Below are 23,217 nucleotides of genomic sequence, written 5' to 3'. Positions count from 1 at the left end.
GCCAGGAAGTCCTGGGACTCTGAGTTAAAAACCTTTCTGCCTTGGTCTGCATCCAGGCTCATTGAAGCATCTTTTCTGCACCTTACAACTTTAAATTCCCTACAGTTGCAACAGAACAGAAATAACTTCTATGTAAACTATGCTTTCTGCAACTTATTTTATATTTTACCTTTGTAGGTGAAAAACTGGGAGATTATAATAAAATCTGGTTTTATCAAAGGGAGACTGAGACTCAGAGACTATATCCATAAAAAGTCCTTAAGGATATACAGAAAAATGTTAGTGGTGATTAATTTGGAGGTAGAACAGTGGATAATTTATTCTCTTTCTGTATTTTCTAGAAGAATGTTTTGGTTTTAAAACTTTTTTTTTATATCGTTAATGTACAATTACTTGAACAACATTACGGTTACTAGACTCCTCTTATCAAGTTCCCCCCGACATACTCCATTATAGTCACTGTTCATCAGTATAGTAAGATGCTATAGAATCATTACTTGTATTCTCTGTATATACTGCCTTTCCTGTGTCCCCCCACACTACATTATGTGTGCTAATCATGATGCCCCATTTTCCCCTTATCCCTCCCTTCCTACCCATCCTCCCCAGTCCCTTTCCCTTTGGTAACTGTTATTACATTCTTGGGTTCTGTGAGTCTGCTGCTGTTTTGTTCCTTCAGTTTTTCCTTTGTTCTTATACTACACAGATGAGTGAAATCATTTGTTACTTGTCTTTCTGCACCTGGCTTATTTCACTGAGCATAATACCCTCTAGCTCCATCCATGTTGTTGCAAATGGTAGGATTTGTTTTCTTCTTATGGCTGAATAATATTCCATTGTGTATATGTACCACATCTTCTTTATCCATTCATCTACTGATGGACACTTAGGTTGCTTCCATTTCTTGGCTATTATAAATAGTGCTGCTGTAAGCATAGGGGTGCATATGTCTTTTTAAAACTGGGCTGCTGCGTTTTTAGGATAAATTCCTAGGAGTGGAATTCCTGGGTCAAATGGTATTTCTATTTTTACTTTTTTGAGGAACCTCCATACTGCTTTCCACAAAGGTTGAACTAGTTTACATTCCCACCAGCAGTGTAGGAGGGTTCCCCTTTCACCACATCCTCACCAACATTTGTTGTTGTTTGTCTTTTGGATGTTGGCCATCCTAACTGGTGTGAGGTGATATCTCATTGTGGTTTTAATTTGCATTTCTCTGATGATTAGTGATGTGGAGCATCTTTTCATGTGTCTGTTGGCCATCTGAATTTCTTCTTTGGAGAAGTGTCTGTTCAGCAGCTCTGCCCATTTTTTAATTGGCTTATTTGCTTTTTGTTTGTTGAGGTGTATGAGCTCTTTATATAATTTGGATGTCAACCCCTTATCGGATATGTCATTTATGAATATATTCTCCCATACTCTAAGATGTCTTTTTGTTCTACTGATGGTATTCTTCACTGTAAAGATGCTTTTTAGTTTGATATAGTCCCACTTGTTCATTTTTGCTTTTGTTTCCCTTGCCTGGGGAGATATGTTCATGAAGAAGTTGCTCATGTTTACGTCCAAGAGATTTTTGCCAATATTTTTTTCTAAGAGTTTTATGGTTTCATGACTTACATTGAGGTCCTTGATCCATTTTCGGTTTACTTCTGTGTCTAGGGATAGACAATAATCCAGTTTCATTCTCCTGCATATAGCTGTCCAGTTTTGCCAACACCAGCTGTTGAAGAGGATGTCATTTCTCCATTGTATATCCATAGCTCCTTTATCATATATTAATTGACCATATATGCTTGGGTTTATATCTGGACTCTCTATTTTGTTCTACTGGTCTGTGGGTCTATTCTTGTGCCAGTACCAAATTGTCTTGATTACTGTGGCTTTGTAGTAGAGCTTAAAGTCAGGGAATGTAATTTCCCTGCATTAATCATCCTTCTCAGGATTGCTTTGGCTGTTCGTGGTCTTTTGTCATTCCATATGAATTTTAGAACTATTTGCTCTAGTTCATTGAACAATGCTGTAAGTATTTTGATAGGGATTGCATTGAATCTGGATTGCTTTAGGCAGGATGGCCATTTTGACAATATTAATTCTTCCTAGCCAAGAGCATGGATGAATTTCCATTTATTAGTGTCCTCTTAATTTCTCTTAAGAGTGTCCCATAGTTTTCAGGTTATAGGTCTTTTAATTCCTTGGGTAGGTTTATTCCTAGGTATTTTATTATTTTTGATGCAATTGTGAATGGAATTGTTTTCCTGATTTCTCTTTCTGCTAATTCATTGTTAGTGTATAGGAATGCAACAGATTTCTGTGTATTAATTTTGTTTCCCACAACTTTGCTGAATTCACATATTAGATCTAGTAGTTTTTGAGTGGATTCTTTAGAGTTTTTTATGTACAACATCATGTCATCTGCAAACAGGGACAATTTAACTTCTTCCTTGTCAATCTGGATGCCTTTTATTTCTTTGTGTTGTCTCATTGCCATAGCTAGGACCTCCAGAACTATGTTGATTAAAAGTGGGGAGAGTGGGCATCCTTGTCTTGTTGCCTATCTTTAAGGAAAAGCTTTTAGCTTCTCGCTGTTAAGTATAATGTTGGCTGTGGGTCTGTCATATATGGCCTTTATTATGTTGAGGTACTTGCCCTCTATACCCATTTTGTTGAGAGTTTTTATCATGAATGGATGTTGAATTTTGTTGAAGGCTTTTTCAGCATCTATGGAGATGATCATATGGTTTTTGTCCTTCTTTTTGTTGATGTGGTGGATGATGTTGATGGATTTTCGAATGTTGTACCATCCTTGCATCCCTGGGATGAATCCCACTTGATCATGGTGTATGATTCTCTTGATCTTTTTTTGAATTTGGTTTGCTAATATTTTGTATCTATGTTCATCAGGGATATTGGTCTGCAATTTTTTGTGCGTGTGGTGTCTTTGCCTGGTTTTGGTATTAGAGTGATGCTGGCCTCGTAGAATGAGTTTGGGAGTATTCCCTCCTCTTCTACTTTTTGGAAAACTTTAAGGAGGATGGGTATTAGGTCTTCACTAAATGTTTGATAAAATTCAGCAGTGAAACCATCTGGTCCAGGGGTTTTGTTTTTAGGTAGTTTTTTGATTACTCATTCAATTTCTTTGGACCTCATTTGTTCTTCCTTTTCTAGTTTCATTAATTGTGAGTTTAGACTGTTTATTTGGGATTGTTTTCTTTCCTGAGGTAGGCCTGTATTGCAATATATTTCCCTCTTAGCACAGCCTTTACTGCATCCCACAGATTTTTGTGGTGTTGAATTATTGTTGTCATTTGTCTCCATATATTGATTGATCTCTGTTTTTATTTGATCATTAATCCATTGGTTATTTAGGAGCATGTTATTACACCTCCATGAGTTTGTGGGCTTTTTCATTTTCTTTGTGTAATTTATTTCTAGTTTCATACCTTTGTGTTCTGAGACGCTGGTTGGTACTATTTCAATCTTTTTCAATTTTCTGAGGTTATTTTTGTGGCCTAGTATATGATCTATGCTTGAAAATGTTCAATGTGCACTTGAGAAGAATGTGTATCCTGTTCCTTCTGGATAGAGTGTTCTGTAGATGTCCATTTGGTCCATCTCTTCTAATACTTTTTCAGTGCCTCTGTCTCTTATTTTCTGTCTGATTGATCTGTCCTTTGGAGTGAGTGGTGTGTTGAAGTCTCCTTACATGAATGCATTGCATTCTATTTCCCCCTTTAATTCTGTTAATATTTGTTTCACATATGTAGGTGATCCTGTATTGGGTGCAGATATTTATAATGGTTATATCCTCTTGTTGGACTGACCCCTTTATCATTATGTAATGTCCTTCTTTGTGACATTACTTTCTTTGTTTTGAAGTCTATTTTGTCTGATACAAGTACTCCAACTCCTGCTTTTTTCTCCCTCTTAGTTGCATGAAATATCTTTTTCCATCCCTTTACTTTCAGTCTGTGTATGTCTTTAGTTTGAAGTGAGTCTCTTGTAGGCATCATATAGATGGGTCTTGTTTTTTTATCCATTTAGTGATCTCTGTCTTTTGATTGGTGCATTCAGACCATTTACATTTAGGGTGATTATTGATAGGTATGTACTTATTGCCATTGCAGACTTTAGATTCATGGTTACCAAAGGTTCAAGGGTAAGTTCCTTACTATCTAACAGTCTAATTTAACTCACTTCGTGTTCTATTACAGCACAACCTAAAGGTTCTTTTTTTTCCCCTATTTTTTCTTCCTCCTCCTCTCTTTGTATGTTATGAATCATATTCTGTGCTCTTTGTCTATACCTTAGGTGACATCTATTTAGCCTTAGGAATAATTTCATCTATAGGATTCCCTCCAAAATTCACTGTAGAGGTGGTTTGTAAGAGGTCAATTCTCTTAACTTTTTCTTATCTGAAAATTGTTTAATCCCTCCTTCAAATTTAAATGATAACCTTGCTGCGTAGAGTATTCTTGGTTCAAGGCCCTTCTGCTTCATTGTATTATATGTATCATTCCACTCCCTTTTGGCCTGTAAGGTTTCTTTTGAGAAGTCTGATGATAGCCTGATGGGTTTTCCTTTGTATGTGATCTTTCTTCTCTCTAGTTGCTTTTAAAAGTCTGTCTTTATCCTTCACCTTTGCCATTTTAATTATTATATGTCTTGATGTTGTCTTCCTTGGGTCCCTTGTGTTGGGAGATCTGTGCACCTCCATGGCTTGAGAGACTATCTCCTTCCCCAGATTGGGGAAGTTTTCAGCAGTTACCTCCTCAGTAACACTTCCTATCCCTTTCTCTTTCTCTTCTTCTTCTATAATACGAATATTGTTCCATTTGGATTGGTCACACAGTTCTTTCAATATTCCTTCATTCTTAGAGATTCATTTTTCTCTCTGTGCCTCAGCTTCTTTGCATTCCTCTTCTCTAATTTCTGTTCCATTTACTGTCTCTTCTACTACATCTAATCTGCTTTTAAATCCCTCCATTGTATGTTTCATTTCAATTATGGAATTTCTTAATGATTGAATCTCTGACTTAAATTTGTTTCTGAGTTCGTGAATATTTTTCTGTACCTCTGTAAGCATGTTTATGATTTTTATTTTGAACTCTCTTTCAGGCAGATTGGTGAGTTTAGTTTCATTTGACCCTTTTTCTGGGGTTTGTGAAATTTTGGTCTGAACCATGTTCTTTTGATGTTTTATAATTCTGTGTAGTGCCCACTAGTGCCCAGAAGCTCCAGTCTCTGGAGCTGCTTGACCCCTAGAGTGAGGTTGGGGGGTCTTAGGGAACTGGAGCTGGTGCCTGGGAGGAGGAAAGATCTGTTTCCTGATTCCAATCTATGGTGCCCATCTCCCAAATCAGGGCCAGTGGGCCAAGCACACAGGTATAAGTTTCTGAGCTTTGTGTCTCTAGCTGTTGTGGGTGGGGCCTCCCTCTGGCTGGCCTGATGCCAGCACAGTGACTGCAGGTTTGCAAACCTGTGTTGGCAGGCCAGGAGGAAGGCACAGCAGACTGCATGTAACAGTGTGGGTCCTCGGAGCTGAGTAGGCAGCCAGGGGGATGGGGCATCTGAAGCTCCCGGAAGTTCCCAACCAGCTGGGCAAAGTGCTCCCAGACAACCTTGTCCAGTTCTCCCCTCCCCGCACAGCAAGCTCCATGCAAACCCCACCCCTTCAGCAGCCCTCTTGCTGCTAGGAAGCCTCTCAGACCGCCTGCCTTTCCCTTATCCTAGAGCAGCCGGGTGTGGATCCTGTCCTCCACAAACAGCCAGAATCTCAGTCTCTCAAGCACTCCACATGTCTGAGGTCCCCAATGTCCAGAGCACCACACAGTGTAGGTTTCTGCTCCCAAAGCAGACCTCCAGGACTGGGTGTTCAGTGGTTCTAGGCTTCGACCCCCTCCCCCGCTACATTTCTGTTCCTCCTGCCCATGAGCTGGGGTGGGGGAAGGGCTTGTGTCCCACCAGATTAAGGCTTTCATACGTTACCCTATGCTCGTGAGGTCTGCTGTCTTCATGAGGTCTTTATGCAGTCTGGTTCAGCCTTCTTTCTTGTTGCTGTTTTAGGGTTAGTTGTATCAATTAACTATATTTTCATACTATTTGTGGTTTTGGGAGAAATTCTCCATCTCACCTCTCATGCCGCCATCTCTGTTTATGAAACTTTTAAAGTAAGCTTTTTGGTTTGTAAAAATTAAGAGTTGTGGAGAATTCAAGGTCCTTAGCTGACCAAGGGGGCAATGTTGAGGGGCAGGAAAAGCCTCTCATACTCAGCTACACAGAGGTTATCTTCTCAGCCAGTATCCTCATACAGGGAGGTGTGGTGAGCTCTGGTGTTACTGCTTGAAATAGTATGGTCCTCTTGCATCCCACTGTCCATAGATCCTCCTAAAGAAAGAGCCAGTAGTATTTTTAGACCTCTCTGTTGTGGCCCTGACCTTGGGCTTGCCCACATCTGGAACTTGCCATCTTCCTGTCAATGTAAATAGCAAACATAGGTCTGAGTGCAAAATGGAATGTGTGTTCATCATTTTGATGCACGTATCTTTGTACAAATAAGGGGACAAAAAAGAGCTCCCATCTTCCTTTGAGCTTGGGACTTGGATTTAACCATATAAGGAAAAGGCTAGGATGGGGGGTGGGGTCACTCTAGGGGGCAGAGTCCATTGAGAGAGGAGAAGTAGCATGGTAGGGAAGCACAGTTTACAGCAGGTGCAGAGGGACAGGAATGTGATTGCTGCTCCTGCCTTGAACTACTCTGCCTACTTTCTGTAGCCCCCAGAGTTGTTGTGGGTTGAATGGGTTGAATGCAGGGACAGGGAGAAACGGGCCTTGTGGGTGACCACCTCTGGAAAGGAATGTGATGGTGGGTGGAGAAAAGCCTTGAGAGGATTTTCTAGGAGTCTTTCCCCCTGCAACAACCTTAAGGAAGGAACCTCAGGCCACAGGCCCTGCTGCTCACATGGGCTGCTATCTCTTGCCCTGCATCCTCCCTCCCATGGGGCAGCTCCCAGGCTTTGCTGCCTGCTCCTTTGAAATGGTGTGAATAAAGCCTTTGTCATAACAGGTGTGACCTGGGAGGAGCAGGGGCAGAACCTGCCACCAGCGTGAACTTGAATGAGCCGGTACCTTCAATAAGTCCTGAATCCCTACCTTTTAAATTCCATTCTTCTTGGGAAGCAAAGTGCAGTGAACCCCAGGGTGTGATAGTTGGGAAAGACTATTATCCCTACATATCAACCTCCAAAGGCAACATCTGCCAAATCTGGTCTGGTACAGAACATGAATTATCCTTAGATATTGTGAATAATAATAATGGGGATTGTGGGGGGGACTTAGTGAAGGGGGGAGCCTAGTAAACATAATGTTCTGCATGTAACTGTAGATTAATAACAAAATAAAAAAATAATAATAAAGTAAAAAAAGGAACTTTGATCAAGGTAGCTTAAAAATCATCATCATCATCATCATCACAATGGACTAATGATACCAGATAGTTGTGTGCTCTTTGTATGTGGCCACATTTGCGTCTAAGGATTGTCAAGAGTTCTGTTCCTGGGCAGGTGGGAACCCTCGTTCTTCAGATGATGATGTAAGTCACAGCCTATGCTAGAAAATCCTCACTGTCCAAACCTCTTTTTCTGGTGCTGAACACTCCCCTCTGCTGTTTTCAGTAAGGGACTCCAGGCCAAATAGGGATCAAGCCTTTTCTGCATAAGAATAGGTGGTGCTGTGGGTGAATCCCCACATAAGGAGAGGGAGGCAGTAGATGTGAAGGTGGGCAGGCAGTGGGGACAGCCAAGGGCAAGATCTGCTCTCCTGCCTTCTGCCAGGCCCCAAGACACCCAGGTCACTGTTTAATTCTTCACCAAGGCTGCTATTAGCAGTAGGCTAGAAAGCTTTGAACTTAACTGATATACATAAAGCAAGCTGTTCATTTAATCTGCACATTTAATTCAGCTTGCTCTGCATGCTGCTCCAGTCTGGCTTCTTTCCATATAAGGCATTCGCAATATCTTTCTGAAGCACCCCTGCCTCTGTCTTGAAAAACAGCCAAAGATGGCTCTGTGTTTAATCCATGTGTTGTAGGCTGAAAATCCGGCAGAACTGCCATCACCTACCCCCTTCCTCCTGCCAGGTAAGTGCTGGGGAGTCCACTTCTGTTTCTTCCTCAAATGAGAACATGCTGAATTCAAGTGTTTGGCCTTTCAGATGTGCATGAATGGAAAGAAAATCTGTTTTAATTTTGCTTGTCTGTTATATTATATTAGGAGCAAATGCATGCATGTGTATATAATTTCCTATTGGTGAAAATGTTGCTGGACTCTGCTTTAGTGTGTCTTAAGACAGATTTGATAAAAGCTTTAGGTGTACTTGCAGCAAAATATGCATTCCAACTGCATTAATACGGCTTCCAGGAATGAATAGACTGTGGCAGGCAAAGGAGGGACATTTTTTCTTGTATAATATTCTCTTCTAAATAAATGCTATCAAAATCTGTGCATAATCATTGTTTTATTGAAATGCACCAAGAGATTAAATAGATGATTGCATTTTGGTATTATCACAAATGAACAACATCTGCTGTAAAAATCTCCTATTTTGGTTGATGACATGTAAATGTATCATATTCCCATTTCCCTAAGTGGTTTCTATGGTTTAAGGCCTGTCAAGGCTTTGTGAAATATCTGCAAAACCAGATAATGCTGCTGGAGTGAGGGGAAGGGTTACAAGACTTAAAAATAGAGGCTAGCTTTAGAATTCTTTGCTAAGGGGCATGGGTGCACGCAAGGAGCAGAGCAGTTGGGGTGTGGCATGGAGGAGTGAGGCCTAGGGAAAAGAAATAATAATTAAAAGTCATGAGAGAAGGAAATGCATTGTAAATATGAAATGGAAGAAAAATGAAATTTAGATGCTAAACCAGTCCTTGTGTGGGTGGTTGGCAGAGAGGCAGGAAAGGAGATAAGGACCACGGTCTAATTTGGTTATGCCCTGTCACTGCTGCTCTGCACACCAGCTGTCTCATCTAGCATCCGTTCTCACAACACTGACCAAGGTGAACATATTACAAACCCCTGACAGTGAATGACAGAAGCTTGAGAGACTGTGTGCATATCTACTCAGGGATGGCTGCACACCTCAAACCAGATGCACCATAGACTATCTGCAGAAAAGCAGAAATCTGTTCCTGTCCTACATATGAACTACCTACCTTATTTCACTGTTTATTGATGCATTAAACAGCTACAAAGTAGCTGACCCTCTGTTTAGCATCCGATGTTGTCTTGTTTGAATCATCTTGTTTATAATCTACAGTCTTCTGAAAGTTAGTACTATCCCCATTTTTACAAATAAGAAAAATTAAGGCTCAAGGAAGTTGAGCCCCTTGTCCTACCCCCCAACACTGAAATCTTTTCATGAAACTATAGTGAGGACTTATTTGATATAAATTTTTAAGCCTACTGCTTTGTGAGCTACTACTGCTAGATTACCAATGTCTCCAGCACAGAGATAATACCTGCCCTGTGAGTTCATTTATATATTTCTCCAACTAAAAACCACAATGCAAATGAATATTCACTGAAGTTTGGTTACCAAAGAGACAGGCCTATCTTGCCTAAAATGAAAAGATCTGCATTGATTCTTAGAAGCAGTTTGATATCAGGGGAAATTTTTTCTTTCTGCCACTGGCCTTCCTTATAATTTTAGGTAAGCCATTTAAATGGCTTAATCATATATAAGACAGAATATTGGTTGGTAGTAACAATTACTGATAAAATTGTTATAAATATCAAGTGGAATAATATAAATAGCCTTGTAAATAGCATGTACTATAAAAGTAAATGTGAGATGGCATTATTTTTGAAAGAAATATCTTGGGAGGCAGACTCCAAGAAAGGACTAGCAGTTACCAAAGGAAAAGGGGGTGGAGAGGTTGGGTAGGAAGGGAGGGAGAAGGGGATTAAGGGGTATTATTACCACACATAATGTAGGGGGGGTAACAGGGAAAGCAGTATAGCACAGAGAAGATAAGTAGTGATTCTATAGCATGTTACTATGCTGATGGACAGTGACTGTAATGGGGGGGGGGGAATTGATAATAGGGGGGAATGTAGTAACCACAATGTTGCTCATGTGAAACCTTCATAAGAATGTTTATCAATGATACCTTAAAAAAAAATCTTGTGAGGAAGTAATATGATGAGACTATAGTTAAGCCATCTTTACTTCATGTTCACTAAATTTACCAGAGCTTATTACAATTTAACATTATGAGTAAATTCTGTCATCTGTTTACTTTGGAAATAGAAGCCTGATCACTTCTACATAGGGAATAAGGCCAGGAAAAGGCCAGAAGGAGCAGCTTCCAAGTAACTGACACAGCCCTGTGGCCATAGGGGCACAGACTCTTCCCCTTGTGGGAAATAGGGCTCTAAGCACAGGCAAAAGCAATCTAAGTGGCTGGTGAGGGTCAAAACTGAGCGAGCACCAGACGAAAAGCCAAGGGCACAGAATAAAGCAAGAAATGATACAAGAGGAAAAAGGCAAATGGGAAGGAAAGAGGGGAGAGCAACGCATACAAAGCTAAGAGGAGTGGAGATTCCACCCAGAGGCAGACCATAAACCACGGAATCACTGGTGTTGGTTGGGGGCAAGTGGAGGGAAGCAGCAGTATAGTTAGTGTATTTGACACCAGAGCAGAGCACTTCCTAACAATATATATTCATTCCCTCCTATATATTCATTCATGATTAGGGTATGAAGTGAATAGATACAAAGCCAGAAATAAACAGTACAATCGTGCTCTTATTGGACTTTGCATATGTAATCATGTCAATACATATTAATGTACAAAGTGGAATACCTCCAACGTATACTAAATGATATTTTGCTTTCTTGATTTATGACTTAGTTTTTAAACAATTTAAAATGAAAACTTCAAATTTTAAAGTTCTTTCAAATTCTGCAAAATAGTTTGCTTGAACTAAAATTTATACTTCCCAAACAAATAACCACACACAATTTCAAACTCCTTTATTTAAACTATGGTGCCAGACAAAAATAAAAAATGGTCGCTCACAGTTGATCCTATTATCCTGATTCCTCAAAGCCCTACATGGAAAATACCAAAAATATATATATATATATATACATACATACATATATATTTCTTTCAGAATTCAGTTGTAGGAAAGTTTTGTTTCTCTTATGTTTCCTATAAAAATTCCTATTCTAGGAATTATAACTTTATCTTTGTCATTTTTGGGGCAGAGTTCAGAATTTCAGGTGGGGTAGGGGATTGGGGGGGAGGTGCTTTTAAAAGTCCAGTTTCTGGGCCTAACTCTGAAGAGGCTGAATCAATATGTCTGAGTTGAGGCCCCAAAACTTATAAACTTAGTAAGCATCCCATGGGTTTCTGATAGTCACTCAGGCAGGGTAATCACTCACTAGGGACTGGTTGTATTTTTCTAATTCTGTGATCATAATCTACTTCTATTAAATTACTGTGGTCATGATTTTATATTTCTATTTTGTCTATGTTCTTATTTCATCTTGGAGGTCACCTAGGTATAGAATGAGAAATAATTCTTCATGGGGGGGAAGTCCTCTCTTCTTTCCCTTTCCAGAAACCATGAATTCTCACAATTGTGCATGCAAAATGCAAAAATTACAGGTTTGAAAGGTCATAAATCAGCTGCAAGTCTCTCAGCAGGGTGTTTTTTAAAATGTATGACCTTCTGTTCTTATAGCAGATCATTAAGGAACTTTCCATACCATCAAATACAGTGAAAATCAGTGTTTTTCATATTCTCATATGTAATATATTACTAGAGTCTCCCTCAGAAATGTCTAAAACTTCCTCTGATTAAATAACATCCTTTTTTGGTCCTTCAGACAAAACTCACAATTGCGCATGAAAGAGAGAAAAACAGGCAGGAATATAACAAAACACAGAAACTTCTGGGGAGCACAGTAACCTATTGCTTGGCTTTCCTAGCTGCCAATATTGTATGAAACAGAAAACAAGGTAGTGTACTTCTAATGGTTTCTCCACTCATATAGGCATGAACCAACTTGTTGCAGTCCAGATTACATAATTGGTTATGCTTTTAAAAATCATTCTTTTGTCTTTACTAAATATCAAATGCCAGTCAATGTGAATATTAACTGATCAATTCAGTTTTTTCATATACTAGTTATTGGGTTTAATTATTTAATAAAAGCAACCATTTATTGAGTGTTAAAGTATTCCAGACAAATACATGATACTTTAATTTTTATAAAACCTCTATGAAAGAGGTATTCTCCCCAGATGAAGGAAGTAAGGCTCAGAGAAGTTCAGTCACTTTATCAAATTATTCACCTAGTAAATTGCAGAGCTGAAATTAAAATCCAAAGCTGCGGACTCAAAAGCCTCAATTTGTATCCACAATGCTGGTTTTTTGTACTTTGGTATACATGGTAATCTCCTCTGACAACTTGTTTAAAATGCTGATTTCTCACTAGAGATCCTGGTCAGTAGGCCTTAGAGAGCCCTGGAATCTGCATTTTTAACAAGTAATTGAGTGAGCCTGACCACATTCAGGACAGGTACCCTACTCCAGAGGACAGCTCAGGATTCAGGACAAAAGAACTCCCAACCAGATGCTATTTATATCACCTGGATTTTATTCCTTCAGAACTCAGGCCATAGGAAGCCACATCCTAATTACCTGCCCTGGTCCACTGGGCATTTTTCAACCAGAAATCTTCTATCATTTCTTAATTTATAAAGGAATGTTGAAAATGTATATTGAATTGCATTTAGGAGAAAGACCAGAAGAGCCTTGTGAAAATTAAGAAAGTAAGAGTCTAGAGAAAAGGCTCAGGAAGAGAGAAAATAGGGGTGGCTTCTCCTATCTCACTGGGCCTCCTACCCACCAGCTTCCCATTCCCTGTGAACAGCTGTGGTCATTAAAGAACAACACTCACACCAGGAACTGAGGTGACTTTGGGACAAGAAGAAAAATTCTACAGCAGTGATAGAAAGATAGGTGGTAGGGCAGAGGTGCAGGCCTAAGATACAGAGAAAGAGAAAAGAGAGGGAAGAGAGAAAAGGAGAGCTGTGGGCATAGGGTTATCTCACAATTAGAGCAGATCATGGTAAAGCTTACCAGCATGTCAGTTCTATCAAATGTTTAACTGCCTCTTCTTTATAATACCTAGGGCGACTGTAAATTACTGGATCCAGTAAAATTACTGGTCTCAGATATGCTTCTCTACTAAAGAGGTTCATTTATCTGGTGGGTTTTCCCAGCGGATGACCGTTCATGTGGCTTTGAGGGAAAGTGGTTGGAAGGTAAGAAATAAAAAATCTAATAGGGTCCAGGTACCCTAGAGCCTTCCATGTTCTTGCTGTTTTCTCCAAGTGGCATAAATACCTTTAGACACCTCCTCACTATGTGATCAAAGACTTTCTGGACCATTCTGGGAGAAGTGCTAAGCAGGGTATAAAACACTGTGTGTCATATTGGGAAATGCTAACTCAGCCTTAGTTCCCCGTGGGCATATGACAGTTGGCATGTCATGCAATTTCTCTTTAGTATCAGTGTACCCAGCTAAAACATAATTGTTGTGATTCTGCTGCATGGGATGGTTGAGAGGGTTAAGTGAATAATCATTTAGTACAGTACCTGGCAAATAGCAGGTATAGTGGTGTCCTCCCAGGAAACAGTATCCATCCCATGGGGCTCAAAGAAAAAGACTTGAGAAGAGATCACTTACAAGGGTGTTGGCAGGCTTGAGAAACTGGGTTGGTAAGACACCTGGAGCCTGTCATTGTGGGAACCCTCACTACCCTTACAGCTGGAGAGAAAGTATTAGCTCTCCTCCAGCCAGAGCAGGACTACGGAGAAGCCAGTAAGAACTGTAATATGGAGAATTCCAGCTACTTTCAGGGAAGCAGAGAATGAGTGGCCTGCTTCTCCTCCTGCCTTCTGAGTTCCTACTGGAGTTCCATTGCCAGGCCCAGTTGGAAGTGACATGGGAAGAAGTGCCGAAGATTTAGTTCACAGACATCAGCCTTCCTGGGCATAGAGCAAGACAGAGATCGACATCGAATGGATGGGGAGGGAAGGAGGAGGTGCATGGTGAAGGCATTTTTCGATAAAATCAGTTTTCCTTCTCAACCCTAGTCAACTATATACACACACAATCTCATATTTCCAAAGAAAACTGCATGAGAGAAGCAGCTTTTATTAGCTAATAATTCCACTAATAATTATGTACCAAATCCAGCAATGAATTAAAGCTAAACATTGCTCTTCCTTTTCCCAAACCTCAGAACCACTAGTGGTCATGAGCTTGAAAAGATAGTAACTTCTGGACCCAAATTCTGTCTCTAAGAGATATAAATAAATACCATTAACTCACTGAGAGAGTTTATGTGCACCCTAAAGACCTTGCTAACTAACAGCCAATGAGTGAATCTGGCACCAAGGATATCAGACTTCCTGAAAGACCAAAAAGAGCAAGTAACTTACTATGTATATATAGTACCACTGCCTCCACTTCCCAATTACTGTTCTTCCCCAAAACTGCTCCTTTAGATACTGGCAAGCTTTTCGGCAAACTGGATCTGCCTCCACTTGAAAGAAGGAGGTGCCTCATCCCTTCAAAGAAGTAGAGAATAGTGAGGTCCAGGTGTGTAGAGACTGGTAGGCCTGTTGGCCTGTAGCAAGGACCAGAGAAGGAGGAATCCACGGGGCCTGCAATGGAAGCAGAGATGTGACTAGAACATGAGCAGCTCTGAATTGTTTGGTCAGTCTGGCGGTACAATTTCCATCTTCAAGAAATCACTTAATCAGGCCTAGAGGACTTCTGGAAAATCCTTGATCAGGTAGCCCCATTATTTATCCCATGGACAAGATTTGGTGATTAGTCTGTACAGTACTGTAATTTTAAATTAACATGTTAGCTTCTGCAGATAGAATAAAATAATTATCATTATGAATAATAGCTACCACTTATCAAATGCCCTCTATGGTCCAAGCATGTACCAAGTGTTTTAGATATCTTTGTTCCAATACAATTCTTCAAGTATTAGATTATAACAATTAAATTTTAAGTAGGAATTAGTTATTTTACTCAAGGGGGAGCTATTCTTTATAGCTAGGTCTTTCTGACTGGCCTTGGGATAGTCAGTGTGAATACAATTAACATGAAATGGTCTTGAAATAAAATGTTGTTTATTTCCCAAAGTTTCTCATGCCCAGAACAGTTAAGTTCCTGAGATGGGGACTGGGTTTAATTTCCAAGTATGCTGCCCTCCTTCCCGATGCCCCTGTTAAGGAGGAAGGCATTTCCTTCTATGAATATTATAAAAAGCGGGTTTGAATTCATTCATCATCGATTATTAAGGCCCAGGCAAATCTTTGTGGAATGCTGGGATCTAAATTGATCCTGACTTTTCATCACCGTGGGTCACACAACCTAGCAGACAAGAGAAGACAACTCTGAAGACAGCTGTAATAGAGGTCAACATAATCCACTGTTATTATGGGCTCATTTTACACTGATAACATCTGAGCAAAGGAAGGTCACAGGGAAGTCTATTTCTTCAAACCCATTGGCCTCCTTTCTTCAAAGAGTTTATCAACTATTTATGACAACAATCATCTATTATGTCTGGTGTATAGGAGGTGATTCATCATATAATAATGTATTCAATTGAATTTGAAAGTATCCATCTCAGGTCATGCCTACTCCATGTCCATGAATTTAGATAAATCAGCTCAGACTCCCCAGTGAATGGTGTTTGGAAGAAGTTTACATTTTAATACTTCATGTTGCTACATAATAATATATTCTTCTGGCATGTGAGTAAATCCTCACTAAATGTCTTTAGTCAATGTAACTAGGCACAAAGGAAATTCATTCTCCAATGGTTTTCAGGCAGCAGCCCCTCTTCTTTCTTATGTGGGTGCCCTCTCTTTTTACCCTACATTTGGTTTATGGAATTGCTGACTGAAGCCAGATCTTTTTTGGAAAGTGTTTTGTACAAACAGGAGAGAAAAGCTCACAGTAGGTTAGTGGTATCATCAGCAATTTTGTTCTTTATAGAACAGGAAAATACAATTATGAGTGTTAAGCTATTAATTCTGTAGGCTACTACTGCTACAGGAAATGCTTATTTGCTCCTACCCTGAAGATGAGTGTTTTTTAATGTTTAAGTAAATCCCTGCTGCGACTTTGTATAATGAAAAAGCTGTGCTTCAGTGCCTCCTGTGGATAAAGCACCAGGGTACAGCCTTGTGCTGTGTTCCAGCTGCCACACACAGGGGGGTAAAGGCAGAGAATATTGCATTTTGTGGGGGACTTTTCACATTTTTTTCTGAATGGAATTCCTTAGTAAGTTTGAGAAAAATGAAAAAAATAATGAGAATGTGGGAGATGGGATCTCTAGGTAGTAGCTTAGGTCTGACAGGTCTTTGATAAATCCCTTTATCTTCTTGTGTAACTAAATACAACTAAATAACTTTTCAGGGTCTATCCAGTCATTTCTAGTGAAAATATGACTTGCCATATTAATTTGGAGTCCCTTCCTTCCTACCTGGCATGATTGTTATTTTTCTCACAATGTATTTAGCAGCATAAATATATTTGCAGTAGATACATTCCTGAGGGTCCAGATAGACAAGGGAATATCAATGGGGCTGCAAAAGCCACTGACTAAGGCTTGAAACTATGATGCCTCCATGGGAATTTGGCTGTGTGTCTCTCTTTACCACAGAGCTCTTACTATTCTCACACTGGGGTGCTTTCTCTCCCTCTTGAACTCTAAAAGGTTTCTAGCAAAGAAATTTATAAGCATGTGCTTAAAATAAGAAGCAGCAAGGCTAGGACCAGACATCTCAACTAGAGTTTCAAGGATCAGCTCTAGAGACCTATGCAAGGCCAGATTGCATGAAATGGTGGATCGTGGGATGAGGACTTGGAGCAAGAAGCAGAATTTCATCACAGAATGTGACATACTGTAGAGTGTGCATGACACAATCGGCTATGAGGAACAGTTTGACATGAGACCAGTGGGAACCAGGAGCATGTGAGTGTCTGGAGAACCTCAGAGGCCAGGTTAAATTCAAATCCAGCCAATCATGAAAGACAGTTCCTGCGGGGATTTTGGAATTCCAAAATCCTGATGCTGTCTTGTTGGATTACAGTGTGATATCATGTCATATTCATGGTATGAATTTGGGATATTCTGTTTTCTGGCTAGAAGTCAACTCTCAGGAGATGTAATAATGTCAGCATTCCATTGCTTTGTCCAAAGATGACTAAATAGTGCAATGTAACAACTTGTCATAATACCAGGACCACTTTGCTGGGAGTCAGCCAAGACTGGCTGGGGATATAGAGAATCTGTTCTTGAAGTAAATCCTGAAAAGTTGAATGGCCTCCAAGCTCCCAGCTTCCTAGCTATCACCCCTTTAGCAACTATTACTGAAATCATGCCGCAGCAAAGAAAATATGGAGCTACATTTTTTTTTAGTCTCCATAAAACCAGCATTCAAACTACATTAATACAGAATGTGTGAAAATTTACCATTTGAGTGAAGCATTAGACAAATTTATTTTCTCTGTGAATCGTTAAAATTATATAACTAAAAAATATAAAAGAGAAGTCATTTAAAACATATGGTATAAAAAATATCCTATTTGAAAGTAAAAGTACTGCATTTAGTTATAATAAATCAATCCGACTTTTATCCACACTCAAACACCCTTCATCTTCAATATGGCCCAGTTTTTAAAAATAGGCAAAGGATGTAAATAGATTTTCTCAAAAGAAGACGTATAAGTAGCCAACAGGCTTATGAAAATGTGCTCAAATTCACTAATCATAAAGGAAATTCAAATAAAAACAATGAGATCTCTCCTCATTGTCAATTAGCAGAAAGATGAAAGAATACAAGTATTGGAGAGGATGTGGAGGAAAGGGAACCTTTGTACAGTATGATGGGAATTTAAGTCGGTACAGCCATATGGGAAACAGAATGGATTTCTTCAAAAAATTAAAAATCGAACTACATGATGCTTAAGTAATTCCACTTCTGGTTATATATCCAAAGGAAGTGAAATCAGTATCTGAGAGGTATCTGCCACTCCCATGCTCATTACAGCATTATTCATAATAGACAAGATATGGAAACAACCTAAACGTCTATTGATGGATGAGTGTATTAAAAAAATGTGCATAGAAATAGATCATATGCACATAATGGAGTATTATTCAGCCTTAAAAATAAAAGAAGGAAACCTACCATTTGCAACAGGATGGATAGACTTAGAGGACATTATGCTAAAGGAAACAAGCCAGATGTAGAAAGGCAAATCCTGCATGATCTCACCTGAAACAGTCTCACTCAGAGAAAGGGAGAGTAGATGAGGGTTACTTGGGAGAGGGGGAAATGGGGAAATGTTGGTCAGGGGATATGTTTCAGCTAATCAAGATGAATAAGTAGTTCAGAGATCTAATGTGCAGCAATGTGACTATAGTTAACAGTATTGTATACTTGAAATTTGCAAAAAGGGTAGGTCTTAAGTGTTATCACCAAAAAACAGAAAAAGAAAATGGAAACTATATGAGATGAAGGATATGTTAATTAGCTTGATTGTGATGAGTATTTAACAATGCATATTTTTATCAAATCATCAAGTTGTATACATTAAATAGATACAATTTTTAATTGTAATCTTACCTCAACAAAGTTGGAAAAAAATATTCAGAATCAGTTTCTTTTTTCTCATTTGTAATGGAACCCATATTCCTTATTAATGGACTAGCACAGTAATTCCAGGCTCAACAGGGTGGCAAATAGGCACTCTGCCAGGTTCCTTTAGTGTTTGTATTTATGAGCAGATGCATTTATAGTACAATGTCTGTGTGTGTGTGCACACTCTGAAGGAGCAGAGAAATCATACAGAAACCTCAAATGCAGAGTTTACAGTAAGAGATGTCAGTTCATACCTAATGACCATGGCTGCTGACATAGGAAAGATCATAACTAGACTAGTACATTTCAGTACTTTTCTTAGAATCAAATCATTAATTAATTACTTAGTTCTATAAGCTGCTAAAAAATAGGCCCTGCCAAGTATTTTCCAGCTTTCTATGATGGACTAAGAATCTGCATAGAGGAAGTGTTCTATGAAAGGGATACAGCTGTAGGTGGGTATACATAAAGGCATGTAGCATATACTGAATTTACACAAGTTTAAACAAAGAATTGGTTGTTAGACAATATAAAGGCTTAGCTGCTGTAACAGCACAAGGCTAAATGATAGAAGACACTGCTTTATATCTTGTTTAATAGCATGACTAGACTAAGCTGGAAGGACAGCTGTGTTCCACAAGGTCATTCAGGGACAAAGGGCTCTGCCAGGTTGCCACAATTCCCTCAGGCATTAACGGCAGCTGCATCATAGCCTCAGCCACATTGCTACAAAATGGGACATGTGAGATGGTCAAGGGCAAGCACTTGTTTTTTGAAGGAGCAAGGCAAAAGTTGCACCCTTACATTCTCTCATTCCATTGACGAGAGCTTAGTCAATGTATTAGGGCTCTCCAGAGAAATAGACCAATAGAATATATATAATATACATAGCTTATCTATATCAACTGACAGATCTGGAGAGATTTTTTGAGAGATTTGTTATAAAGAATTAGCTCACATGATTATGGAGACTTGAGAAATCTCACTATGTGCCATCTTTAAGCTGGAGACCCAGGTAGCAGCAAATGAAAGCCTGAAAGCCTACAGCAGATGGCATAAAGTTCAGGTCAAGTTTGAAGGTCTTACAACAGCAGCCCTGGGGGCAGGAGAAAACTAAAGTGCCAGCTCAGCAGCCAAGCAGGCAACAAATTCAGCTCTTCCTCTGACCTTTTGCTCTATTCGGGCCCCCAGTGCAATGGATGATGCCTACCCACATTGGGAAGGGCCATCTATCTTGGTTCATTAATGCCAATGTGAATCTCTTCTGGACACACCTTGAGATAATGTTTCCCAGTTATCTAGGCATTTTTGGAGTCAAGTTGCCATATAAAACCAACTAGCACAATTGTATCACTGTATCTAGCTGTGGAACCGTGACTCTAATTGGTGGCCCTGTCCCAGGAAGAAGGAAACTGCTTTGGAAATGACAAAGAGCAATCTACTGCCTGACTTGCAGTTCTTATTTTTGGGGATGTTACTGTCCATAACCAGAACCTTTTTTTAAGAGGATTGTGATAAAGCATACTTGTGCTTTCCCAGAAAAATTTGGATAGATTTTTTAATTTAATAAAGCATCAACTCTTTAATATACAGTTTCCTGATACTAACTTTCTGCTCAGAATATACCAGTTACTGGGCACCACCTTTATCCACTCCTACCTCTTACTATTATTTTCAGATGGGCTCTGATGCCAGAAGCATTAGACAGGAAAGCTCCATTTCTGGAAAAAGTTGTTAACGAAGTAAAATAAATTCACTGCATTCGGCTGAAGGTTTATAGGTTTTCACTTTTCTCTAATGAGATCATATATGCTCTTTTGGTTTTATTTTAGAAACTGCCAAAAGTGAAAAGTAGCTTTTGGTATCCCAGGATCTGTACTGCCACTGAGGTGTGCAATACTTACCAGATATATGCTGTTCACTCTCAGAAGTAAATTAATTTCTTACGAAACCAGCTCTATATCTGTAAAAAATAAGAACAGATTCTAATCATCTGTGCCAGCCCATTTTCTCAAGACCAGCTCTCCTTCTGAGGATGATCCAGGACTTTATTAGTGTCACAGTGGCTGCACAGCCTCAGGTGGGGTGATTTATTGTGCAGTCAGGTTGAAAAGCTTAAGTCCTCGGTAGAGGAAAACTAGGGGGCAGGAAGATAAAGGCGCTCACAACAATGAGCTTTAAAGGAATTCAGCCTATTCTCTGGGCTTTATAACAATATGAAATCCTTGTAACTGTCAGGGTCTTTAGCTAGTTGTACTTTCTCTAAATCTGGTTCTCTGACAGTGTACTTCTTTAATGGAAATTATTGCTGACATGTCCTAACGTGACTAGCATGTTTTCCTTTTGTTTCTAGGACAGCTGGCAAAGAGCAATTGACCAGCCATTTTTCTTGTCTTCCTCTATATGCAAGTGCCAGGAGCCCCATGGATTTTAATCAGGGTTTTTAATCAGAATTTTTCCTTTCATGTTTGCTTTACATTCCTGTTACCTCCGTGAGGTCTCTGATCTAGCAGAGCCTCAGGAATTGCTTGGGTTCCATTCAGATTTCTTCCTCCCCCAGGCAAAGTACCAGTCAGGGAAGGGGTATGAGTGAGGGTCTCATGGCTGCACAGGAAATCACAGGGCTTTGCAGTTGCTTTCTTACCCCAAAGAAGTTTTTGTCTTATTTAGCACCATTGCTAGTGTATCTTTAGCACTTTATTTGCAATAAAGGAAAATTTAAGAAAGAATGTTAACCTCTGCTTGTTTGGCCTGAATGCCATGGGAGGAAAAAGAAATGGCTGTACACGCTGGTGTGTGTTGGTATTTGCTGCACTCATTAGTGCAGTGCCAGTGCTGTTTCTTCAGATCACCGTTCATGCACAAGTGCTCAATTAAACTAACATCCCCTTCTTGCAGAAGGTACTTAAAAGAACACATACAATTGTATAAGAATACTTACAATATACAAGACTGCTCTATGAAAAAATATAAAATTAAAACAGATTTTTATCACAGTTTGGTGCTAATAAAGGCCTAAAGATAATGTTTTTATTTGGTCATTTCCCTATTTTCCATTACATCCATTATCCTACACTGGACATTTCATATTATTTGTGTATTAAAGATTTCAATAGTGAAAAAAAAGTCAGAATTAGGGAAGCATAAAGGTATTTTTTAATTGATATAGGCTTTAATTTTTTCAGCTATGTAAATTCAGGTTCAGAGCTAGAGTGGTCCATTTTTGCCAAACTGCACTCATTTCTTGAGTCATTTACTAAATACTTACTGGGTACTGTTAAATACTTTGGAGAATAAAAGGAAGTCTGAGATACTCTCTTTACTTTTAAGAATACAACTCCATAACTCAGAAGAAAAATAGTTATGTATAATGCTTTTATAACAATATAAAAAGACAAACAATTTAAAAAAGAATCACTGTTGGAATCATTGATTAGCAATCCACTGCTTGTGACTCTCAAACAGAAGAGGGTGGCCGTGATGGATACTGGTACCTTTGGCTCACGTCCACACAAGTAAACCAAGGCTTCCATCTCCATGGTCTCATTAAGCAGAAATCAACCACCTCGAGTGCATTGTCAAGAGCAGGTTGGTGGTGGAGTGAAGAGGTACTAGCAGAGAAGAGAATCACAGATGCATTGATGACTTAGCAAGATTTGAATGGTGGAATTTTCAACCAACCAGAATGGCTTAGTAGTGATGTCATCATCTCTGTTCTAATGCATGATGGGAAATAAATGGATAAGTGATTGGCTGTCACAAAAGCCATTTTTCTTTTAGAAAGGATTACTTTGATTTGTGTCTCAAATTTTCCTGTGTAGTAGGAATGTGGATCCGGTAGGAACTTTCTCTGGTATGATATGCTTTTCAAGGCAGCACATCAAGCCACAAGGGTGCTGTGTGGATGGTCACTGCATGTGGGAAGCAGGACCCTTCTGAATGATGGTGGTCTCTCTCCTCCTGGCAAGCTCACAGCCACAAACTGACACCCATTTCAAGTCGCAAGTTCATTTTGGGACAAATACAAATTTGGGGGGTTTCCTATAGTGCCTGGAATTCTTATAATTGTTTATTCTTCCTGTCACTAACTTTGGAAAATGCTGAGATTCAAGGGTCATATATTTCAAATTTTAAAATTTGCTTCTACTATGTGTCTTTTTTTCCTAAGGAAGAAAAGCTTTCAAAACTAGAAACTTCTTTTTCTTTCATCTAAGTTCTGCCTGCAAGGAGGCTTGAGGCACAAATTTTTCAATGATATTTTGAAGTCAAAAGTACCTTTTCCAGGGAAAGCCATAGTTCTCAAGGGAGGTCCTTCTAGTCGGCTAAAATTAAATATTTTAAACTCAAAAGAAGTCATTCTGCCCCACAGAGTTTAATATTCCCTTCCATTCATACACAATGTTCCAGTTCCATCCAGTATCAACATTCCCTGGGCATATTGTGTACTTTCCTTTTGCTGGGTTTT

General features: G+C 39.3%; 1 protein-coding gene and 1 long non-coding RNA gene across 3 annotated transcripts in view; one reads left to right on the top strand and one right to left on the bottom strand.

Moving 5' to 3' along the window:
* RAB3C (RAB3C, member RAS oncogene family) overlaps positions 1-23,217 on the top strand; it is a 284,838-nt gene that overhangs the window by 181,075 nt on the left and 80,546 nt on the right. The gene's annotated exons all lie outside the window — the stretch shown is intronic.
* On the bottom strand, positions 14,380-22,357 carry LOC140848818 (uncharacterized). Its single transcript, XR_012129987.1, has 3 exons — positions 22,247-22,357; positions 20,657-20,715; positions 14,380-14,744 (listed from the first exon to the last, which is right to left on the bottom strand). It is a non-coding gene; the product is annotated as an uncharacterized lncRNA (long non-coding RNA).

Source organism: Manis javanica, chromosome 1, assembly GCF_040802235.1.
Source record: "Manis javanica isolate MJ-LG chromosome 1, MJ_LKY, whole genome shotgun sequence".
Taxonomy (NCBI): domain Eukaryota; kingdom Metazoa; phylum Chordata; class Mammalia; order Pholidota; family Manidae; genus Manis; species Manis javanica.
Note: the sequence above shows the minus strand (reverse complement) of the source record. Positions and strands in the feature narration are given on the sequence as shown.